The 18,934-nt window shown below is 43.6% G+C and overlaps 1 protein-coding gene and 1 pseudogene across 2 annotated transcripts in view; one reads left to right on the forward strand and one right to left on the reverse strand.

Annotated features, from left to right (window-relative positions):
- Positions 1 to 18,934, reverse strand: part of CACHD1 (cache domain containing 1) — a 207,322-nt gene that overhangs the window by 132,543 nt on the left and 55,845 nt on the right. The window lies entirely within an intron of this gene.
- The window catches only part of LOC308424890 (E3 ubiquitin-protein ligase RNF138-like), a 44,590-nt pseudogene continuing 26,123 nt past the window's right edge, over positions 468 to 18,934 (forward strand). The window contains exon 1 of the transcript in view: positions 468 to 675. The product of the transcript in view is annotated as an E3 ubiquitin-protein ligase RNF138-like (transcript). The remainder of the gene's footprint in view (positions 676 to 18,934) is intronic.

Genomic DNA, 18,934 nt, shown 5'->3' on the forward strand with positions numbered 1-18,934 from the left:
AATCCTCCAGCCTCTGTCTCCCAGGTGCTGGGATAGAAGGCATATGAAACCATTCCTGACTCATGACCTCTTAATTTGACCACCATCCTAAGGAACAAAAATTTCCCTCATTTCAGAAAGATCCACAAGTGAAATTCAAAAATACCGACTACCCAATCTTTCTCATTACTCATTACTGTTTTGAAATGTTCAACTACTAAAAGTGAAAATATCTTTCAATAGGTATGGTGACTTAAAGTTATTTTTAAATAAAAATATTTCACTGAATCCTTGTTACTAAATTTATTTCCATAATTAAAAGAAAACAAAAAAAAAAAAGTCTTATTTTGCTCATGGGATCTGCATTAATGTACATATTGGAAAGATGGCCATACCATCCAAAGCCAAGCACACACTTATCCTATGACCCAAAAACTCCCATCCTTGACAGACAGCAGACAGAAATGTGTGCTCACTGGGGCAAGTGCATGGATGTGCACAGGTACAGCATTCCAACAGCTCAGATCCAGCAGCTGCTCACATGCTGGTCCACAACAGCCACCGAACTGATGCACACTAAGAAGGTCTACACCCTGAGAAACCATGAGAACAAGCACACGCAGCAGCCAAGCTCATCAGCACCACATGATCCCTACAAACATGGACGACAGAAGTCTGATGCTGGGATGTGTCAGGGTATAATTGCATTCATGCCACAGCAACACCAGGCAGAAACAAATTTATCCTGGAAGAGTCTGAGTAGTGGATATCTTTCTTGGAGAGTGAATAGAACAGGAAATGGCAGAAACTTCTGGAATGCTACGGTGTTCATTTTAAAGTTACATTTGGTTAGTCAGTTGGAGTTGTGCCTGGTGGGGGAGATGAGAGAGAGGGAGGGAGGGAAAGAGGGAGGGAGGGAATAGGAGAGAGGGAGAGAGGGAGGGAGAGAGGGAGAGAGAGAGAGAGAGGGAGAGAGAGAGAGGGAGAGAGAGAGGAGAAAGAGAGAGAGGGGGAGAGAGAGGGAGGGAGAGAGAGAGAGAGAGAGAGAGAGGGAGGGAGAAAGAGAGGGGGGGGGAGAGAGAGAGAGGGAGGGAGGGAGGGAGGGAGAGAGAGAGAGAGAGAGAGAGAGAGAGAGAGAGAGAGAGAGAGAGGGAGGCTCTGACTCATGTGCTATGAACACATGTTCATGTGATCTGGTTTGCAATCTGAGTGCTGTCCTTTCTAAATGCATTTGTATGTGCCCAAGTGTGTATGTAAGGGTACATATGCACACATGTGTGGAAACCAGAGGACAAGTTCTGGTGGAGGTCCAGAAACATCATCCATCGCCTTTGAAGACAGGGTCTCATGGGATTGGAGCTCATCAATTAGGCTAGGCTGGCTGTCAAGGCCCATGACTCTCCTGTCCCCACTGTCCTCACTGTCCTCACTGTACCAGCATTCCTGTCTCCTCACACGGGTGCTGCCGGTATAACTCAGGTTCTCACTGAACTGGCTAGAGCATGAACTCAGCCCTTAAGCTGTGCACCTCTTTCCAGTGTGTGCTCCAGCAAGCTGATGCTCTGCACTCATTTTAGACAGTCCCTTTGCAATACACCCAGCCCTGATGTTCTCATATGCATTCAGAGCTGCATTTGGAAAAGGAGGAGTGTTTACTGTACTGTTATAGATAGTCAACAAGAAAAACATAAATCCAACTCCTTATTTGGATGATCCTGAGCTGTCCCAATTAGAGACACTTGACAATTCACAGACCAAGTCTCCGAGCCTTCTTTGATGCTCCGTATAAATTATACCTACACATTTTAAGCATGAAATAATAATTCTCAATTCTTTTTAAAGTGATTCTTCATTCTCCAGATTTGTCACCCAGTGTACCATATAAGAATGATTTTTCTGCCCTACCCGAGTCTCCTTGGGCCAAGATATTCTAAACATGAACAATTTAATATAATCCGCCCCTTGTACATTCTGTTCTTAAGCACTGCCTGTCTCCCTTCTTCTCCCTTAAAAGATGTCCCTTCTCAGATACCCTCCCTTTTCCCACCCTCCACAGTGTTAAGGACTACAGCTAGCTGCAGCCTGGTCCTTCCCTGGCCCTACTCCAGCACCCACTGATCCCCAGTCTTAACTCAGTCTCCCCAACCCTACCAGCCCTTCTATTTAATTAAGCTTAGCAGATGGCAGGAGAACTTGTTTGTTGGAACAGGAACAATTACAAGTGTGTTTAATAAGATGGTCAGTCCAGACAGAAGGCCCCACCTTCACTCTACTACCTGTCTTGCCAAATTTTAACAAGATGCTTAAATGAGAGCTGTAGCACAATACCACAGTGAAGGAATAAATACCCAAACAAGACTAATGAGATGCTGTGGGCCTCCTTCCCTGCTCTTGGCTAAGAAATTAAGGAGTGTGTTTCTACTCCAAAGCTTATTCTCATGCTGTTTTATGGGCCTCTGTGGCCAGTCCATATGGCTGACTGTTCACTAACAGCTTCATCCGGCTCTGCTGCCGTGATCTAGGGACTGTGGACAAAGGGAAGGAAAATAAAGACTAACATTGTTATCTCAGCAGGCTGGCCACCAGGAACCGCTGAAGCACCAGCACTGCTTCAAATTCTAAAAATCTAAACTTCTAAAATCATGAGAGAGTGAATCAATCGTAACTTAACTGAAGTGTTTTGGGGGAAGTGAAGTGTATGTATAACCCATGAAGAATCCTTTACCTGATTTGGGTCCCTTTAGCTCAGATTAGACAGAATCTTATTTTGGGCAGACGGCTTAAGCTCACACTGTCACACACCCGGAAGGCCTGGGAGATAGACCTTCCTCAGAGGAGACTGATTACTTTGAGTTCTGCTGCAAAACAACCCTTTCATTAATCCCTGAACTTGCTCATTCTGGACATGAGACTCAAAAGTTTTCTGAGAGTATTGGACGGTTAGCCCCTAAAGTAAAACTTTAAAGTAAACAAAACATCCAACAAGGGACAAAGCTGTCAAAGGCATGGTTTATAATAACTTGTAACTATTAGTGTTTTAGACTAGTGTTTAAATAAATAGTACCATCCTGTATGTGAAGGTGTGCTTTAGACAATGTTATGATCTAGATGACAAGGGGCCAGAGTGCATTCCAGTATTTTATAAAACATAATATCAAAATATTCACAATGTTTACCACAGCCTTTCAGGGTGATGACAACTAGAAACAGAAACTGCTCGGGATCTCCAAATTGTGAGTCTTATCTTTTGCCAGAAGCCAAAAATTCCTTGGTTCTGTCCTGGCTAGAAGTCAAGAATGCCAGAAGGGGACTCTGGTTTGGCTCCGACTCCTTGTTACCGTTCTTCTTGTATACCACCTAGATGAAAACCACTACCTGAGAGCTATATACAAGGACACGATCATGTCTGAGAGGTACATCCTGGGGGTGGACCAGTGTGACTCCTTTGTCTCACCTCACTTTCTGATATAAGTCTCATCAAAACCCCTCGACTAAACTTGATGGCAGCCTGTCTCTTGGGACTCATCTGTATAGAAATTCCACTGTTTCTTGTCTCTTAAATGCTCACCTATAATCTCATAATACAATTCCATTCTAAATGCACCTTCCTATTGTCTATAAATTCATTCTAGGAGTCCGATATCTGGAAGAAGCTTATACTGGGGAATTAGGGGAAAAAAGACACAACAGGAGACCTGACACCAACTAATCACAGCACAGGTCCATGCCCAGCCCCACAGACTTCCTTGTTTTGTTTCAAAAGCAGCTATGACTAACCCTTGAATGATGCTTACAGACTATCAGGTGCTGGTACCTCACATACATGAACTCTTGTAGCTCAAAATGAAAGTGTCATAAGCAGGGAGATATACCTAGTATAACAAAAGTTAGATCTTATTATGCTAATAAGACATATCTCATTAAGTGTATCCTTACACAATGTCCACACTCTAAATTCCTAACCACAATCCCAAGCCTATCTCCCTAAGGCTGCCCACCTGTGAAGGTCTGCTCCAGTCTCTGACAGAGGGTCGGAATCCTGGAGGAGACTCCAGCCACGGGCCAGATCAAGGTGTCGTCTCTCCACATGTGCAGAGCAGAGCATGTTCTCGGTCTCATATACTGTGCAGTGGGTGTCATGGGGTACTGGGCCCTTGTCTGGTTATCCTGACAGAGTGATGTCCCTGGGTTCTGGTTTTCAGGTACAGCCTTTGGGTGTGGCAGGGATCCTGACTAAGCTACTTTTATGTGTCTAAAAGGCATTTTTCACTATGTTTGGCACACGTGACACTGAAGACATTGCTAGTGTGCCATGCTCGGCACTGTGTTGACAGTTCTATCAACCTGTCCTGTTGTATGTAACCTTCTGAGAAAATTAGGGATATTCTCTTACTGGTGATATTCTATGATATCTATTCTGTGATAGTTGTAAAGCAAAATCCCCTGGTAGCTGTCTACCCACTTCCCCTCATTGGGATGTGGAGGTGACCGCGAGTGCTCCCTTCTGTAGGAATTCTATAGTAGAGCTACAATTAAAGTAATGTTTCCTATAGAAAACTTGAAAGTTCTTAAAGGAGAAAGGAAGAAATGTGTTTGACTGCCAAGGGGAAACCGGTGTTGTTTATAGTTTACTTCATTTCCTTCCAGACTTCTTGTGTGTCTAGCTCCAAGCCTCATTGTAAGTCTCTAGGAATTAGTTCAGGCCTCAACTCCTGGCCACACTACATTACACGTGGTATGTATAAATGATCCATGTCCCTGTTAAACTAGTTTATTAAGCCATACGGCTATTGTGTTTGGTTGTTTGCTCAACCAGCTAGCAAAAAGAAGGTATCGTTTTAATCCTTGAGATTAAAAACACAAAATACAAGAGAGAGAGAGAGAGAGAGAGAGAGAGAGAGAGAGAGAGAGAGAGAGAGAGAGAGAGAGGAAAATCCCCTACTCTCTCAAAAATCTGTCAGCTCTCTGGGAAGTCTCTCAACATAGTCCTTGAATGTCAATGTTCTCTCTCCCCAGTTCCTTGAGGCTCAGCTCTAACACACACACACACACACACACACACACACACACACACACACACACATACTCACACACACATACACACACATACTCACACACACACACACACACACCACCACCACCACCACCACCACCACCATTATCAATGGCAGACCACACAAATTGTGAGTCCCTTGATTTTATGGCCTTTCACTTTTACACCCTTTAAACCAAACTCATCTCTGAATAGTAAAGTGAGTCTCAAGTTGGTGACAACTGTCACCTTCAAAAAGAGCTGCCTTTTGAGGCTTACTCTATCCCTCAAAAGGAATAAAGGAAAGAGCAGGGCCTTTGAGTTACCCAGGGAAACTATAAAGCCATTTCAGTCAGCAACATTTCTAGTTGTGATCACTGATTTCCTGTTGGAGCATCCAAAAACAAGAGAGCTGGTGGGTGATCTGCCCAGGGAACAAAAGGAAAGAGAACGGAGGGGTTACTGGAGGGTTTTTTGTCGTTGTTGTTGTTGTTGTTGTTGTTGTTGTTGTTTTGGCTTTCAAAGAGGAAAAGGTAGAGCAAATAGAGTCCACTTGGAAAGAGTCAGCCTGTGGCCAGTGTAACCACAGTAAGTAGCATGTATGACAATGTGTAAGGGTGCGCTTGGAGCTGGAAGGTGAAACCGCCCAAATGTTCTGCAAGTGATCCAGATTCCCATCCCCTGCTTCCACCCCTCCCCCACTGCCACAGCCATGTCCCTACAGCCTCCATCTTCTTATACCTGGAAATGGTATTTAATAGCTGCATGCTTATTCTTGGGGGTGGCACTTCAATATTGCATAAACCTTCCATATTCTGCATGGGAAAAATGAAATGAAACCGTAAATGCATAGATTTCCACTAAGGGAAATGGGAATGGCCAACTAACATGCTAACCATCCAGACTTTACACCCTGCTGTGTAACCAAACCATAGCCAACCAAGTCCTTGTTAGAGGCAGAAGCCATTCAAAATAAATGAACGAATGAACAAATGAATGAGTGAATTTAAAGAAATGTGGTGGCCCTGTGCTGTCAAGGAGCTCACACACTCACTGTGAGGGAAACTTAATTTAAAGGGGGGAGGGGGGATAGTGAGCAAAGCCATACAGACTCTGTCTAGGTCTGACTGCTTGGTACAACAGCATGCTGCCCAACCACAGAGGGGAAAATGGTTGAAGGAAGCCAGGAGCTTGACTTTGGGACAGGATTGGACTAGGAATAGAGAAAAGGGATCTTGGAAAGAAAGCAATCTGAGCATTTGCTGAGGTCTGTCACATAGTAGGAATTACTAATGAAAATATCCACTAAGCCCCCCTTTTAGGTCAGAGCAGTTCCTGACCCTAGGATGCCAGAACATCCCTGTCTATCTACGTTCAGTCTACATCGCAGGCCCTTTGACCTCTGAAGGAAGGAAGAAAGGAAGGAAGGAAGAAAGGAAGGAAGGAAGGAAAGAAAGAAAGAAAGAAAGAAAGAAAGAAAGAAAGAAAGAAAGAAAGAAAGAGGGAGGGAGGAAGGGAAGAAAGAAAGAAAGAAAGAAAGAAAGAAAGAAAGAAAGAAAGAAAGAAAGAAAGAAAGAACCTTCTAAAGGACTTGCTAAGTGTGGGACTGTATCAAAGATCAGACAAGGCTTCTAGGTTCTAAAAAGTGGCTCCAGAGCCAATGATTATGACTGAAGATGTATGTGCTAACGAAGAGTCTGCTTTCATGAGGCAGATTGGCAATGAAACCAAACTGAGTGGAACAAAAAAGATGGGGTTAGGCTGAAGGCAGGGAGGTCAGGAAGAAGAGCTAGAAATTATGCAAATAAATTGGCACTTGGTGAGGTTTTTGAAAGGGTAACCAAATAAATGTGTGTGTGCCAAGAAATAAAAGGCGGCGAAAATGATTTAACTGGGGAGGGAAAGGGTGAAATGGGTGTCTTTAAAATCTTTATAATCAATCCTCATGCGTAGAGCCAGACACCCACTTCCTGAAACTGATCATGCATCATCTCATAAAAGCAAAATACATATGGTCCTTTTAGACGCCCAAAGTTAGTCTCTGCAGGCTCTGTGACAAGTCCAGGAACCAATCGATCCAAATTATCTTCGAGTGAGCTTCGAGGACCTGGGTTTGTAGCTTCCCAAGGGTCTGGTCTCCGTAGATTATACCACCCTCTAAGGGACTGGCTGTATCTACAGTGTGCTTGCATGAGGTTACATTATGGAAAGAGACTGAGACACAGTTGTCTAAAATAAAATGTTTCAAATCATGTAACACAAAACAACTGTTGGAATTTAAACTAAGTTGCAATCTTGCATTCTGGCATGAGATTTCTGCTAATTAAAAAATACATTTACTTATTTGTGTAGGAGCACATATGTGCATGTCAGGGTTGAACAACTCCCTGGGGTTGGCTCCCTCCTTCCATCATGTGGGTCCTGAGAATTGGGCTCAGGTCCTCAGACATGGTAACAAGTGCCATCCTGACAGCAGCCCTAATACTGTGTCCTTTGTATATGCTTCAAATACTCGCTAATATAGTATCCAGAAGGAGAATTCTTATGGATGTGATTCTGGTATGTATTTTCTGTAACACATGCTCTAGGCTGGCCATGATGGCAGTGGAAGTAATCACAACACTCAGCAGAATGAGGCATGAGTTTGAGGAAAGCACATGATACCCTGTCTTAGAAGGCGGAACAGATGCTCTTCCAACACAATCATCATGCAAAACTTAGTGACAATGCACAGGTCTGTTCACACTAGCTCTGTGGTCAGGATGGTCACTTGGCCTCCCTCGGCCAAGTTTCTTTTCATTTACAAAATGAGAAACCTGAGCAAAAAGTGATGGTGTGTATCTGGGATCCTGACACCTGGAAGGCTGAAGCAGGAAGAGAAGAGCTCAAGGTCACCTTGGCTACACAGTGAGAACATAGTAACAGGAGAACGAGCACGAGTCCACAAAATACTAGGTGTAGTGGTTTGAGTAGGTTTGTGTGTCTGAATGCACCGGTCACAGAGATTGACACTCCTGGGAGGTGTGATCTTGTTAAAGGATGTGTGTTCTGTGGGGCTGGGCTTTGACGCTATTGTATGTGTGTAGAAGAGGGTTTCTCCTGTTTGCCTTAAGGCCAGGATGTAGAACTCTCAGCTTCTTCTCCAGCACCGTGTCTGCCTGCATGCTGCTGTGTTTCCTACCATAAGGATAATGGACTGAACCTCTGAAACTGTGAGCCAGCCCCGATGAACTGTTCTTTATAAGAGTTGCCTTAGTCTTGGTGTCTCTTCACAGCACTAGAAATCCTAACTAAGAATTTGACAGAAGGAGTTAATTTTATTGAGATCCCAACTAAGACTTGTGAGCCCAGCCTTCTTATCATGAGAGGTTTTTAGTTTTATTTTTTAAGGAAATGCCAGTTGCTTATGAATTCCACACCATTCCCAATACCGGAGATTAAACCCAGGGACGTGAGCATGCTGGACAAGTGCTTTGACCACTAAACTACCTCTTCCCATCCTTCATTTGTAAAAAAGGATTAATTTAAATTTTTTTCTGTGAATGTGTGTTTTGCCTGCATGTAAGTATGTACATCCCATATGTACCTGGTAACCAAGGAGGCTAGAAGATGGGGGAGATTCCCTGGGACTGGAGTTACAGACAGTATAGTGCTGGGAATCAAAGCTCGGTCCTCTGAAAGAGCTGTTCTTGACCACTGAGCCATCTCTCCAGCCTACACCATTTTTTTTTTTTTTTTTTTTTTTTTTTTTTTTGAGACTTGATCTCACCATGGAACTCAGACTAGCCTTGAACTCCAAATTCTTCTGACCTCTGCCTCCCAAGTGTTGGAACTAAAGGCATGTCCCAACACACCTGGCCTTAACTGATTTAAAAAATTATAAATACATCTCTGTACTTCTTTGTACAAGGAGTGGCCAGTTATGAATGAAATGAATTTGTAGGATGAATGGAGAATAATTTGAATGGAGAATAATTCTCACAAATGTTGGGCTTAAATGTGAAGCTGTAAGACATGATTCAGATCAGTTAGACATTATAGAATTAATGTGGTACCATATGATTACATACATGCCTCCCACAGATGTCTTTCTCTCCAGGTTCCCACAGAGCCAGGGTTTGTATCATGCATAGAAAATGGCGTAGTAACTGCTTTTGCCTGTTCAAGCTTTGTGCCATGACTGATTGTCAGCAATAATTATTAAGTAACATTTTGGCTCTCTGGGCTCAAGTTTACAATATGATTTTAATGAATAAATAAAGTATGGGTAGAACACTTCTTCCAGAGTAATAGGGTTGAATCTGGTAGAAAGGTGGAAAGGGTGTGGTGGGATTCTGTGGTGATCTCTACAAACCAGTGGACATGACTGGTTCCCTGTTCATAAAGTAGAGGCAAAGGCCGCTCTCACCTACAGTGACTGATGGGATTTATCTTTGCATATGGTAAGAGCTCAATAAATAGTAACTTGTAAAAACCCTTTCAAAGGAAAGGTTCCTAGAAATAAAATCATTTGCGATTACTTAGGCTCCAATCCAAACATTAGGAACTGTCCCAAATTAGCACTGCTGAAGCCTTCCAAAGAGACAAGGTATTTAGTGAAAACACATTTTCAGTAATTGGCTTTGACACCAACTATGTCAGCTGTGACACCAGAAGCTCCAAAGGTCTTTAAAGGGTTGGCTTCTAGTCCCAGCAACTGCTTTCTTTCCTTCCTTCAGGAACCTGCTTGTAGCCAGGTGCCTCTCAATGCACTAACCCTTGTTAACTCCTTGGAGGAGAGCAGTTGACCAGACACAAGCCAACCCAAAGCTTTGGACACTTACACTAAGCGGTCGTAGAGAGAAGCTGCCTTTGGGCCATAGGCTCCAGAGGTACTGGTCACTCCCAAGCTAGAATCCTCAATAGACAGGTTTCCTCTCCCAGTACCAAAAAAGTACAAGAACTGAGTGGTCCTCTCAAGTCCACCTGCACATGCCAGCAAAGCTGTGACGGTGGAAAAGAGACTCTTCCACATAGATCCTCTCTCCCACCCCCACCCCCACCAATTACTCCATACACAGGATCCTTGGCAAGGAGTATCTGAGACACCTGAACTCTGAACTCCACCTGGTTCAAAGACTCTTGACTTTCACATTTTATTGCAAATATTTCTCGATGAGCATTAGCAGCGACCCTCATCCAGGGCCATCCAATTGCTGCTCACCCACACAGGCTGTCTAATATGGGAGCGGAGCTCTGGGCTGTGGAATAATCCACATGCAACTCTTCAGAGGAAATGATTTAACCCCTGTGCACATTTAAGCAGCAGACCTCCAAACCCACAGACACAAGGCAGGAGAGTCAGAAGAAGCTTCTCGGTGTGTGCTGGCATCGAGCGATCCCTTGCCTAGATCTAGGAGGGTCCAGCAAGCCATGGCAATATTAATATTGGTGTTAATGTCTCTGAATAGCCAGCATCTGGCATAATGACTGATATGTGCTGAATAAGCGTTTAATGAGTAATTGAAGGGTATTTTTTGAGTTACCCATCAGACATAGAAGGAAGATATGTGAAAGTATGTAAAGGTATGTTTAGTCACCAACCACATAGAACCCAATATTTCCTCAACATTCAGTCTGGCACTACTCAATTTTATACCATGCTAATTTCTCATGTAATTTAAAAAACCTGGCTGGACTGCGTACCAAATTCAAAACGAAACCATATTTATTTACCCCGTAATGCCAGTTGGAACAGGAAGGGAAATTATCTAAAACTCCTGAACAAGGAGAAACCAGAACATCAAATTATTCTCCCCACCAAGTAAATATTGAATTTGGCATGAGTTCTTGGAAGGAGGCTGGGACGGTCGAATGAGCCTGGCTTCTGGAAGCAAGGAGACCAGACTCAGGCTGCCAGTGTGCACTAATGAAGGAGCTGTAGATGCATGCTTAATGCCCCATGCCTCTGCTTTCCTTTTTATTGGACAGGCTTCCTGATACAGGGACTCCTTGGTGGTTAGCAGACCACACCCTTGAGGAGTACCTAGAAGGTTGTTAGCTTTTCTCCAGATCGGTGAGTGTAGATGCGCACAGGACCGATACATACGGTCTTGGGGGCCATAGACCAACATTTTACACAGCCAACCTCAAGACTTGTTTTGTACCTGAACTGATAACCACCTAGTGAAAAGAAAACAATCCATATGGCTGTTACTGAACAAAATCCAAGACCCTTTTCTTTGCAAAGTGGTTGCTAAAGGGCCCAACATCTCTATGTATGCTGTCGAAGTGCTATAAAATTAGATCATTTGCACAAAGCCAGAAATACACTAGAACCTTTAAGCCCACTTCAGGCTGATGACTTTATGGAATAAACTATTTTGATATCTACCTTTTGTTGCTTTAAAGGTTAAGTTTTCAGTGAAGAATGTGGCAAGGAGCACAGAGAACCCAGTGTGCACTGCACACTACAATCTATGTTGGTTTTCTGTCACTAACTATTGCTTGTACTCTAACATGCACCATATCTTGGGTTTTCTCGTTGTATAAAAATGCTGACTCTTTGCCCTCCCACCTCTACAATTAGTTCAAACTGGCCCACAGGCCCAGGGGAGGCCAGCTATGCAAGAACCATCAGGGTACCTCGGTGGTCTAGTCATCGGTGTGGGAAGTCCTATCCAGAGAACACTCAAGGCAGCATGTGTACCGTGCATGTCAGCAGCATGTGTACTGTGCACGTCAGCAGCATGTGTACCGTGCATGTCAGCAGCATGTATACCGTGCACGTCAGCAGCATGTGTACCGTGCACATCAGCAGCATGTGTACTGTGCACGTCAGCAGCATGTGTACTGTGCACGTCAGCATGTGTACTGTGCACGTCAGCAGCATGTGTACTGTGCACGTCAGCATGTGTACTGTGCAAGTCAGCAGCATGTGTACTGTGCACGTCAGCAGCATGTGTACTGTGCATGTCAGCATGTGTACCGTGCATGTCAGCAGCATGTGTACTGGGCAGCATGGCTGTCATGATGGCCTCGTACTGAATTTCTGTTCCAATCCAAATTTCCGATGTACACTTTCAGTAAGACAATGCTTGAGACAGAGAGAAGGGACTTGACGGTACTGGGAAGAGGACGTGGTGGAGGTATATCTACTAGTCTACTTGAGGAGGGCAACTTTCTAAACCTTCAGTCACTGCAGAAACCGCACGCCATGTGCATATTCAAGCTCAAGTTTAAAGATAGAGAAGAAAGAAAGGTGTAGCCACTCAGACTTGTAGTACCACTGACTCACAAACGGGAAGACTAAGAATGGGCCTGTGCGTGACAAAGTCAGTCCATTGTCTCATGTCTAATGCTGGCAGTGAGACTTGTTCCTTACACAACACTAGGCTTCCCAAGTCCAGGCCATAGACTCTGGGATCAAGTTCCTTGGGTCCCTCAAGCAGCTGGGGAAGGCCTTGGAACCTCCTGTTGTCTCAGTGTTAGCCTTACCTATCTCAGTGTCCTGACATCTGTTACTGAACACAGATTATAAGCCAGCTCCAGGGGAGACTGTGTGAAGAACTGGCACCAGGACAGTTTATTCTTAAAGAACATAAAGGAGACAGAGAAGTGGGGTGGGAAAGCAAATGTCACACAGCAGAGGATCCATGGGTCACAGCAAGCCTAAGGAAGGGATGTGCCACCCAAACAACACAAAGGAGCCACAGTCTCAGCCTCAGCTTTCAACAGCCTCAGCTTACAACAGTAGAGGTGAGAGCCAGCAGGCTATTTACCCGGGATCAATTGTTCTCAATAACCCTAAATCTACATCTTTTCACTTTCTTTCCTGATGAGATTTATGTAGGCACAGTGATTAAGTAACACAAAAGGGAACAAAAGGTATTTGTTGTAAAACTTTCAACTTACAGTCCACCGAAAGAATTCACTGGAGCCGGCAAGGTAGCTCAGTGGGTAAAGGCACTTCCTGTGTGATGATGATTCAAGTCTGACAACCCACATTTCATCCCTGGAACCAAAGGGGAAAGAACTGACCCTGTAAAGTTGTCCTCTAACCTCTACACACACACACACACACACACACACACACACACACACACACACACACACACACACACACACCCAGACAGACATCTTTCTCTCCCATACATAATAAGAAATTTGAAAACAAATACAAATAAAAGAAATTGGCTTTCTTTGAATGGATGCTGTTAAAGCAAACACTGGGATGAGCCATAACTACATGGCATGGCTATATTAAGGCTCTCATTGCCAAATAGAAACATTTGGCATTTAATAGTACTGATAGCTCTGCCTAGTGCTTCTTCTTTCCTTAATATCCCAGAAGCTCAAGGCTATATCTCCCAGCCTCTAAGATTTCCAGTTGCTCTTAGGGTACATGAATGAATCCTGGTGACCCAAGCTCTTACAGTATTTCCCACCTGAAATCTCCACAGCCCAGAATCTGCTAGGCTTCTCTTCAGGGCTCCGTTGGACTCAAGATGCTGGTCACCTATACAATTCCTCTCACCCATTGCTGGTCTCTGCCAAAAAGATACTGTTTTCCAAGGCAGAACCATTTGTTACAGGTTCAACCTAATACTTAGCAGGGCTCAGGCTACAATGTTCATACTTAGCAGGGCTCAGGCTACAATGTTCATACTTAGCAGGGCTCAGGCTACAATGTTCATACTTAGCAGGGCTCAGGCTACAATGTTCATACTTAGCAGGGCTCAGGCTACAATGTTCATACTTAGCAGGGCTCAGGCTACAATGTTCATACTTAGCAGGGCTCAGGCTACAATGTTCTAGCCACTTTTAAGGAACCAAACTCCAGTGACTTCTGGAAAGATTCCTAATAAAAACAACAGCTCCAGCTACAATAACGAAGCAAAACATCTTCGGACCCAGCCTACCTGTGTGGCACCAGGCCTCCAAGCTTCTCCAATCCCTCTTCCCTACCTCAAACTGCTCCAGCCACATTGGTCTCCAGGCAACTCCATCTACCCAGCATCCTTCAGCTTCAGCACCCTGGAACTCCTCGATCCTCCTTTGAAACCATCATCTCTGTGTGGGTTTGCTCTCAGAATATAGCCACTTTATATGAAACGCCAGTTCATGCAAAATAGCAATTCCAATAGTTACTGGCACCTCTGCGCATCCTGCCTTCCACTCTTTGGTATTAGCCTCTTTATAATGGCGTCTATGTACATGAGTATAAAGGAATCAAGGCAAAAATCAAAATTGAGTGAAATCTCTAAATTATTGACAAAAACAATTTTGCTGTCTTTTTGATTTTCATTAAGTTGGGGACTTGAGATGAATGTGCCAAGGTGGGTGGTAGTAATGTGTGTGGTGTATGAACTCAATTATGAAAGGACAGCACTTTTGAACTTACTGGGAGAAGGTCAACAAAATTAAACTCCGGCAAAACTGTGTCTACAAAGATGTGTGCTGAGCATCCTCAGCTCATTAACTTGCTCCGGATTCCCTTCCTCCCATCTCTTTGTTGTCCAAACCCAGACAGACGAGTCTCTACCGGGGCTCATTTGTTGCATGTTGCTGGCTACATTCTTTGTCCAGAACACCTTCGATTAGGTATTTATTTTCAGGTAAATGCTACCCCAGGGCAGGAGACTCCTGTACCTTCTAGAAACTCTGAGGTTGCAGATGAGGGAGGGAGCTTACGTTTGTAAACAGGTAACTACAGAATGTTTTAAGTATTACAGTAAAAGTTCAGGAGAGATTTTACAAAGAGGTATAAACAAGTAGACTTCTACATCCCTTTCTCCCTCATCCTCCCCCAACCCTTTTTTCTTCCTCCCCTTCATCTTTCTTTTCTTTTCTTTTTCTTTGAGATAGAGGCTTCCCCCAAACTGGATCCAGAGGCACCAAATGGTTCCAGCAGAAGAATGCCTGTCAGTCTTGAAAACATATTGTAGCTTTTACCACTTAGAATTGTAGCTAACTTTTACCATTTATAAACAATTGGAAGGACAAGCATATGGACTGGGACAAAGTCATGGACTATCTAGAATCAAAATCTGGAAGGCTTGAAAGCAATGTCACAGAGATGGTGAATGTAGCCGAGTGACTCACCAACAAGGCACCCAAGGAAGGCCAACTTGCAATAATTGAGTTGTAACTATGGATACTAGGGCCATTTGTTACACTATTGTGGACTCAAATCCTAGCTCTCTGAGTCATTAGTCGAGTGGCCCAGGGCACAGAAGCTAACCTCAGTGACCCTCCTCTCCCTACCACTGATTTCCTGTGAGGCTCATTGTCATCAATAAGATGTGTCACAGTAACTAGCATATCTGATGCCTGTACTATTTCTAATGTAATAAAGTGAGGGGGGAGGGAGAGAGGGATGGTTGTATGTGAGTGAGGGTATACATTAACGGCCTAGGGACAGATGTCCAGAACTAGAAAAAAGCTGGGAAGGGATGTTGCAGACTCTTGCAGATTGAGAAATGCATGGAAAATGCCAGAAACATCTCCAAGCTAGATAATTCCTGGACCAACAATGGTTAGTTCCATTTGGAGCATGTTCACTTTACGTAGTCCAAATGAAGAGTTGGAGCAGGGCAATGCTTTCTTCTATCTACAAAGGCAGAAAAAATTTCAGCACTTCCTGAAAGTTACATGATACTCTCCTGACAAAGTAAAAGGCTCTAAGCCATTCATTTAGACAGGACGTTTCTTAAGAAAAATTAATAGAACTTGATGTACTGTATTTTTGAAACACTCTCTGCAACCTGCACCCTTTTATAAATTCTCATTTCAGGGGTCTCAGCAGTTCAAATTCTGGTTTCCCAACTATTAACACATACTTAAGACATTATGCAATTATCAATGGACTATAAACAAAACATAGGGCGTGGTAAGAAAATGTAGATAGAACTTTTTCCCAGATGTCAACCTTGTAATACAAGTTGCAGAATTTTCTGTATAATTCCAATGCTACAATTGGAATTATATTATTAGAATTTCTTCCATTAGAATGTCATCAATTATGAGAATTTCTTTAGAAGAAAAAAAGTTAACAAGATTCAAGGTCTCAGGACTATTCTTGAGTAATACTAATTCTTTTTCAGAGAGCCCAAAGAAAAATAGTCTAATGGACTAAATCTCAGGAGCCTAAGGGAAGCCAACACTTTTTCAGCAAAGCCACAGAGAGCTGTCATCCCCACAGAGGGGGGCTCTGTCTGACCATTTCCATTCATCAGCAACTTTAAATACAAGAGAGATAGACAACCTCCACACACAAAGAGGATCATCCAGCCCAAGTATAGCTCTGCTCTCCTAGTATTTGGAAGGCTTCTCTGCACATTATTAACTTTGTGTTTTTAAGGATGTCCCCTTCTTGATCAAATGTGTGTCATCTTTATTAAAAATAATTAAGACTCCCTAGAGACTTGCTTGAATTGGGGAACAGGGGGAAAAGAATCTCAATTTTTATATCACTGCAAGGTTTTTCTAAAAACTCATTCATATTTAATTCTTAAGAATGCTTTGCAGCACATTAAATATTTAATAGTCAGAGGGTTTTCAAACCAGAATGCTAAATGTCAACCTAGTCTTCCAAAAATACTTCTTCATTTGCAGCAAATTAACTGGACCTCCCTTCAGTAACCAGGGACAGTGGGGGCGGGGTGTTTAAACTGAACTCACATCAGGGCACTGAGATAATATCGATCTACATAATTAGACCATGTGAGAGACTTAATTTTAAATACCAGGCTTATTAAGTATTGCAGAATTCTAATGTAATACTGCTCACATTATAAATGGAGATAAAGCCTTCAAAAACGCATCCCCTTCTCCTCCGGAACTCACTCTGCACTGTGTGGCACACGTTAGCATTCAGGGTGAGTGTGGCGAGGTAGTGAGGGGCCGTGAGCAATTGCTGGGCAAATTGGCAATACAAAATGACAACTAGAAACACAGCTCCTGTTAGACCCCAATTAAGAAGGGGCCTTAGAAAGCCCTCTTGATTTTTGCATGCAACTGTTTTAACATCACAGTATCCACAAAGGGCAACACGTATTCACCCACCAATCAGGGCTTGCTAAGCACTGCCATTCAAAGTGAAGCACACCGTAAGGCTGGACAGTCATTTCAATATTATAAATGGAAAAAAAATATACTTGACTATTATTAGAGGGAAGGGGAACTGGCTTTAACCCCTGATGATCAGAGGATCAGAACAGATAGAAGAAAACCTCCAAGTCTCCAGGAGACTGACCCACTGAGGACAAAGTTCAATTCACATAGAATACCCTAAAGCCCCAGAAAAAGGTATACAGAATGACTTCCCAGCTGGACTCCTGGTGCAGAAAGATACAGGCACGAGATGCACTCCCATCGCAAGGCCTCCACAAGGATCAAAGGCCTGTCACCTCACCTCAAGCCAGGGCATGAGGTGCAGTTTGGTGGTGATAGTTTAAATCCAAAACAATGCCGGGCCTTCACATGTTTTCTTAACAAATCATAAGTAATGCTTTTGAAGAGGACAAAAAGAGGCAGATGTCGCCTGGTTGGTACTTAGAGATCTATGACTGTGTCTTCAGGGGCAGAAAAGTTGTGCAGGGAAGCAGCATCCATCCCTACAAGCAAGGTAATCTCCCCCTGCCCTGGGTCACCTGCCACAGTTTTAGCAGTCACCTGTTTTATAGCAATTGAGAAGAATCCAGTCATTTTTCCTGCTAGTTTTACTAACAATGCCTTCATAACACAAAGCCGTCTCTGACTCTCCCAGTTCTCCCCACCCCCACGCCATCCCCCACCCGAACACACACACACACACACACACACACACACACACAGTGTGCTACAACAAAGGCTTCCAAGATGCCTGGAAAGGTTTCATTGGTTAATGCACTCGTGCCCCTCTGGCTAAATGGAAGAGGCGAGAGCAGAAGATGGAAGACACGTGGGAGAAATGTTCTCAGCAGGAGCCGAGGCAGTCCACATAGCAGGCTCCAGACACCTGTAAGGAAAAGAAACTCTGGATTTGCACAGAAAAACAAAAATACATGTGGAGGGCTTGCTGTACATTAGCAGGCCCTGGCCAGTGCTCTCCATCCATTTTGAAACTTGAACTTAATTGCTTTTATCCCCCGCACCCTCACCCCAGCCCTTTAAACTTGAACCTAAAAGAGCCCCTATTCCAGGAGAGCCGGCCTTCTCAGGACTTGGAAGAGATTCTAAGGCAAGTTGTGGCAGGCTAGAACCTTCTTCTCTCCTGCAAACAACGTGGGGTGGGTTTTTTGTTATTTGTTTGTTTGTTTTGTTTAAGTACTTGTGTTTTATCTTTTTCTCCAACTTTTTTTTTTTTTTTTTTTTTGAAACACTGTAGTCTTCCTGGCCTGATAGATCTGTGTAGACATGAGTCACTGATTAAACAGTCTTTTTATAAGTAAAGAGTAAATGAAAGAGAAAAGGAAGCAGAGAGGACAGACGCCTGCATGAAGTAAGACAAACAGATGCCTGCCTGAAGGAGGACCCAAACAAAGTCTTAAAACAAGATGAGGCCGCTCACAGGCGGAACTTAACGCCTACATGGCTGTCCATGGACACCCACCAGCTCTCACACTGGGGCTTGGTGGATCCAAAGTGAGCTGAGTTGAAACTCAAGTTCCCATCTTCAGAGCATCACAGTGTTAACACACAGCACATATATCTAACTAAGCAAGGCTGAGACATACTTTAATTTGGTCTTTGTAGCACCTAGTGCAGAGATACAAACTCTGCTTTCTAGCTCTTGGACCATGTGCCCATTAAAAAGATAAATAAATAAACACAATTTTAAGAATAAACTCATACCCAAAACAACAACAAAGTCAGCCTCACCCCTGGCCTCACATGCAGTCACAGCTTTTAACGTTGCCACTACCTATTGGGAACTGCAACTGTCCAGCAGGAAGCTAGCTA

The sequence above is a fragment of the Micromys minutus genome, assembly GCF_963924665.1.
Source record: "Micromys minutus genome assembly, chromosome: 9".
In the NCBI taxonomy this organism is placed as follows: domain Eukaryota; kingdom Metazoa; phylum Chordata; class Mammalia; order Rodentia; family Muridae; genus Micromys; species Micromys minutus.